The following is a 6,417-nucleotide window of genomic DNA, read 5'->3' on the forward strand; positions in this document are numbered from 1 at the left end:
GTAAAATCCATGCTTGCTTTCAAATCTGCAATTCTATAATTCCAGACCGTGAGGGAACAGTCAGGAGTTTTTCCACTGGGAAAGGAAAACAGAAGATGGACCTGATAAGCATCTTGAAGGTAAGAATCTACTTGGCTTAGTCACTGATTGAAGGTAGAGCCCAATGCTGGGTGACAGAAAAAGGGCAACACTATCAGTTCAACAAAAAAGAACTCAGCAAGATAAGGTCATTTTGGTTGAAGGACTTTTTTTTTTTTTTTTTTTTTTTTATTATACTTTAAGTTCTAGGGTACATGTGCATAACGTGCAGGTTTGTTACATATGTATACTTATGCCATGTTGGTGTGCTGCACCCACCAACTCGTCAGCACCCATCAATTCATCATTTATATCATGTATAACTCCCCAATGCAATCCCTCCCTCCTCCCCCCTCCCCATGATAGGCCCCAGTGTGTGATGATCCCCTTCCCGAGTCCAAGTGATCTCATTGTTCAGTTCCCACCTATGAGTGAGAACATGCGGTGTTTGGTTTTCTCTTCTTGTGATAGTTTGCTAAGAATGATGGTTTCCAGCTGCATCCATGTCCCTACAAAGGACGCAAACTCATCCTTTACTTTTTAAAGTTTAATTTGGATGTGCTTTGTCTGCACACAAGGGAGTTGTGTTATACAACTCCTGGAGGCAGTATTTATATGGTATTCTACATAAATGGCTCCCCTTCCTATGGGAGGTATATAGTACACCACCTGCACAGCTGTAAACAAGTCTTCACTGTGGACATCCAGGTGGAAATGTCCAAAAGATAGTTGGATATGAGTCTGGTATTTGCAAAGGAGTATGCTGTACATTGAGAAAAAGTACATGCTGTGACTAGAAGCAAGCCGTTAGCTGTAATCAAATGTATGATTTAGTTGGATTATTTCAATAAAACTATACCCAACTATTATGTGTTTATTTTATAATAGTTTATTTTGTCTCATTCTGTACATAATGTTGTATAAAAATCAAGTATAGCCTAATTACAGATTCTTCATGCCTGTAAAAATCAGATGATTCTAAAATTAGCAAGAAGTTATACATCTGTGGGCCAAGCATGTGGTTGAAAAGTGATAAAATAAATTTATTGCCCAACAGATGCATCCAAAAGTTTTACTTTATAAAAAGAGATTAGGTTATAAAAATGGGCAAAGATTCAGAGTTTCTTTTCTTCACATAAGATGAAGAGCTCCTCCTAAATTGTATTTATTCTTGAGTATTCCCTGTGCACATTGCTGTCAGGAATCTTTCTGGTTGATGGTTAGTCTGTGTTTGCGGTGTTTTATCTCTAGGAAGGATGCCAGTCTGAGGCTGAGTTATAAGATACAAAAATGAAACCTACTAAAGAGAGGACCACCTGTGTTACTTTAGAGTCAATCCAACTGATATTCTTGCTAGGAGATACATTGTGCCACTAAATAACTAAAAAAAATTGAACAAAACAGATATATCTGAACCTGTATTTTCTAACGTGCATCAACCTTCAAAGTCAAAGTGTAATCCTTTTGGGAGATTTGTTTACCATTGCTAGAGACTGAATGTTGGTGATCCCCAAAATTCATATGTTGAGATCCTAACCCCCAATGGGATGATATTAGGAAGTGTGGTCTTTGGTAGGTCATTGGGTCATGAGGTCAGAGCTTTCATGAATGGGATTAATGCCCTTATAAAAGAGACTCCAGAGAGCTCATTTGCCTCTCCCACCATGTGAAGACACAATAAGGCACCCTCTCTGAACTAGGAAGCAGGACTTCATCAGACACTGAATCTGCTGTTCCCTTGATCTTGATCTTGGACTTATCATCTAGGACTGTAAGAAATAAATATCGATTGTTTTAAGCCGCCCAGTCTATGGTATTCCTCTATAAAAGCCCAAACAGAGCAAGATACCCATCTACTCATTAGTTCATGAAATCTTTAGCTGCTGAGCTGATATATGAACTATGCAAGAAAATAAGTATGTTGCATTATAAACACAACTTATTTCTGCCCAAACTTTATTATCCAGCTTAATCACATTTAAATCAATAGAATGACTTTTTGCTAGTTTCCAAAAATTCCCTCAAAGAATTAAAATTTACCACCGTCACACAAAGACATAAGAATAATACAATGGATTTTGGGGATTTGTGGGAAAGGGTAGAAGAGGTGTGAGGGATAAAGGACTACACATTGGGTACAGTGTACACTGCTCTGGTGATGGGTGCACCAAAATCTCAGAACTCAACACTAAGGAACTTATTCATGTAACCAAAACCACTTGTTCCTCAAAAACCTATTGAAATAAAAACAATCATGTTTAATGGTAATGGAGCTATCCTAGGAAAAGACCAACCCATTTTTATCACTCTTTATCACTGGCCCATCACAGATGACAGCTTTCTATCTTATGGAATTATTTGCACAAAGTATATATAAAGATGTATATTTGCAGCATTACTTATAACAGTAAAAAAATAAAATGATACAGTCATCTAGTTAATGCCACTGAATTGTACACCTTGATGGTTAAATGACAAATTTTGTTGTATATGTTTTGCCATATTAAAAATATAGTAAAGAAACTAGTGAATTGTATACTTTAAATGAGTTCATTGTATGGTATGTGAATTATGTCTCAATAAAGATATTTTTAATCTCCCCCAAAAATAAAATTTATCACCATTAAGAAGACTCAAAACAATTATTCTTAGACCATGAAGACATTCTTGAAGTTCTAAAAATTTTTGAAGCAATAAGAGTATAATAGAGTCAGACAAGATGACTCCTTTGAAAGATTGTTATGTTTATACTTACATTTAGTCACATTATTTTGTCATAATGATTGTGTGGATTGGGAGGAAGAACCTGTAATTTGTATCAGGCAGACCTGACTTCAATTATTAATTTTACCTCTTAAACAAGTGTATGACCAGCTGTATGTATGTGTCATCACTAAGACTGTTTCATCATCTAGTCAATTAGAGATGGTAATAATACTTACATCATAGATGTTTTGTGGGAATCAAATCAATGAAAAGTAATTAGCATAGTGTTAAATACACATCATTTGGATACCAGATTATTCTGAGGAGATTCTGTCAGTGAATCAGTCTGTTCCTGGAGACTTCTCACTGATGCCAAGGACAGCTTCTTTTATGAAAGATAGAAGTCCTGGAAAAGTGAAAATTATCATATGGTAGCTCATGCTTCATGAATGGTTCTTGGGAATGATGAAGACTAAGAGCCATCCACACAACTAGGTAAGAATCAATCCCTACTTATTCAGCCAGTAAAGAAACTTGATCTTATTCTTTATTTAATTCCAAAATGTATTAAAGAAATATTTATATTGTTAATGAAGACAGGTGCTGTCTAAACCTTGTTAACTGAATTTTCATTTAAGAAGGACCTTGATAGGCCGGGCGCGGTGGCTCAAGCCTGTAATCCCAGCACTTTGGGAGGCCGAGACGGGCGGATCACGAGGTCAGGAGATCGAGACCATCCTGGCTAACACGGTGAAACCCCGTCTCTACTAAAAAACACAAAAAACTAGCCGGGCTAGGTGGTGGGCGCCTGTAGTCCCAGCTACTCGGAGGCTGAGGCAGGAGAATGGCATAAACCCGGGAGGCGGAGCTTGCAGTGAGCTGAGAACCGGCCACTGCACTCCAGCCCGGGCAACAGAGCGAGACTCCGTCTCAAAAAAAAAAAAAAAAAAAAAAAAAGGACCTTGATTAGGCCCTTCTACATCACTAAGTTCCTCCTGCCTTCTTTACAATGATAAATAGCCCATTAAGTGTTCCTTCTGACAATGGCTTTCCTCATTTATAGCGTCTTATACATTCAAAGAGCTGACACCTCATCTTGTATATTAATTTGATACTAATTATATAGTCAGTCTAAACCTTCCTTTCCATGGCTTCTTCCCCAAGCTGTCTTCTTCCTGAGGGCCAGTTAAGGACTCAGTTGCTGAGCAGACCTGCTAGACCTCACTTCAAAAGGTTTGTTAATCTCCTTGGAATCACCCCTTTGAGCTCACTCCTCTCGCTTTTCATATTCAGATTGGACTGCATTAGTCTTCCACATTGCTTTGTAAGGAAAAGAGAGAAAGTTGGGAGTGGGTGGAGAAAGAAAGACACAAGGTGGGGAGGAAAGGAGGAGGAGGTGAAAGAAGGAGATTACATAAAGATGGAAAAATAAGAGTTGTATATAGGAAGAAACCATCACTGCCAGAAGTTAAAGTGAATGGTTTATAACCTTTTAGAGGTCAAGGACCTTCTTTAAGATTCTGTGAAAACTATAGCTTGCCTACCCAGAAATATGCTCATATGCACATACATAGGAAATTTCACCTCCCATTTCAGAGAGTATACATACCTCATAAAGTGCATCCATAAGCCCCAGGTCAGTAGTCTCCAACAATGACCTCCCATCACGAAATTCAGTCACACCATTTGCAATTTATGTGACACTGATTTGAGAATCATTTTGTGAAAATATCTGACTTATCTTACAGTTGGTTGATTTCCTAGTGTTCTGCATGAGATCTTCCTCTGTCCCCACATTCTTTGGGCTTACCCATTTCCCAGGCTTCCACTGCCCTCTCTATGAGTAGTTAACCATTTTTTTCCCTCTTTAGGAAACTCATGAAAGTTACAAAACCTCTATCTACAAACACACACATACACGTTTATAGTCTCAGTTTGGCACTCAACCTTTTAAGCACTCATGTGCCACCCAAAGTTCATCCATGGATGCAAGATTTGGAACTACTGGATTAGAGGGAACTAAATGTTTATTTATTAAGTGTATTCAAGCATGTGGCATTTTTACTGGGTTCCTAAATCTGTTCCATTGGTTAATAGAAACAAGGTGTTTGTTTGTTTGTTTTTAAAAACTATGTAATCCAGTCTCAGATCTTCCTGGCTTTGAGCTTCATTATGGAAATCTTGATTAAATCCCCAATGTTATAAACGTTGGTGGCTCATATGGAGCTTCAAAGAGCCTGATATAGTCCCCCAGACTCTTCAGGGCACTGTGAGTGAGCAGTTAGGTACAGGCCTTGGTCCATTGTGCTCAATTGAGAACTAAGTCAACATGTCTTATTACTATGCTAAATTATGATGGAAAATCAATCTCTTTCCATTAAAAATAGTCTTTCCTGGGTTAACTGAGCTCCTTTGGATACTTCTCAGTGTTTTAGAATTCCATCTCACCACACCTACCTCCTTCCTCTCTAAGACAGAGAAGAGGCAATGAGTTGACATGGACATCTTTGTGTGGGTCCTTATTGACCACTACAGTAATTTCCTCAACAATGCCCTCCCCAGTCATTGGGAACTATTCTGGCATTTGAGATGAAGTCCAGGAGTTGTGAACTACAAGGTCTATGCTCTCAGCTCATCTAGGCTCAGAGTTATTCACCATTCTGCTGACTTAGACTCACCTCTTCCCTTGTCTGCCTTTCAGGCTCTCTGAATCTCAACCACATCCTCCATTCAGCCCCAGAGTTAGATCGTCGACCTGCAGCCCTTGCAGTAGCGTCAACTTGCTCCTCATGGCAGCAGCCCCATGGGAGGCCTGCTGGCTGTAAAAACCCAGCTATTTTCTATATCCTCCACTGGGAGCATGTGAAAATATCTGGATACATTTATGCCAGGTAAAAGCTGAGGGAGACTTGGCCCTCTCTTTGCCTAGATCTGCCTTGCATCCATTTTTCTTCTGCTATGATTATCTCTTGTTAGTGAGGGGGCACTCAGAAAGGTGATTGTTTTAGTCTATTTTCTGTTACTCAGATAAATTTATAAAGAAAAGACATCTATTTCTCATAGTTCTGGAGGCCGACAAGTCCAAGAGCATGGCACCAACATCTGATGCAGGTCATCCCATGGCAGAAGGACAGAAGGCTGAAGCAAACATGTGAGACAGAGAGAAGAAATCAGGCAAAACTCACTTTTATTACAAATTCAGTCTCGTGATAACTAACCCACTTCTGCAATAAGGGCATGAATCCATTCATGATAGATCTGCCATCACCTAATCATCTCTTAAAGGCCCCACATCAATTAAAAGTCAACATGAGTTTGGGAGAAGACAAACATTTAAACCACAACAGTGGTGTCCCAGAGTTCCAAAGACCAAATTTGGAATAATTCCACTTTGTTTTTTATTTTCCCCCAAACCTGTTGGAAAATGTCCCCAGATTCCACACTTATGATAATAGGGCATGTGGTGTGGAGGGGGGCAGACTTATCTATGGACTCTTCCACTTCCTTCGTGGCCTCTTACCCTTTCTTTTTTTCCCTCTCTCACCTCTCAGAATGCTACAGTTTTGTTTCTGGATAGTGTACCCTTCACTTACATCATCTCGAGTTCTCCCAAACTAGTAAAACTCTAGAATG

At 39.1% G+C, this 6,417-nt stretch overlaps 1 long non-coding RNA gene across 1 annotated transcript; it reads left to right on the forward strand.

The window, feature by feature from the left end:
* Nucleotides 1–49: 49 nt before the first annotated feature.
* LOC115892012 lies at nt 50–5,610 on the forward strand. Its single transcript, XR_004058311.1, has 3 exons — nt 50–119; nt 3,949–4,017; nt 5,486–5,610. It is a non-coding gene; the product is annotated as an uncharacterized LOC115892012 (long non-coding RNA).
* The last annotated feature ends 807 nt before the right edge of the window (nt 5,611–6,417 follow it).

Source organism: Rhinopithecus roxellana, chromosome 7, assembly GCF_007565055.1.
Source record: "Rhinopithecus roxellana isolate Shanxi Qingling chromosome 7, ASM756505v1, whole genome shotgun sequence".
NCBI classification, from domain to species: Eukaryota; Metazoa; Chordata; class Mammalia; order Primates; family Cercopithecidae; genus Rhinopithecus; species Rhinopithecus roxellana.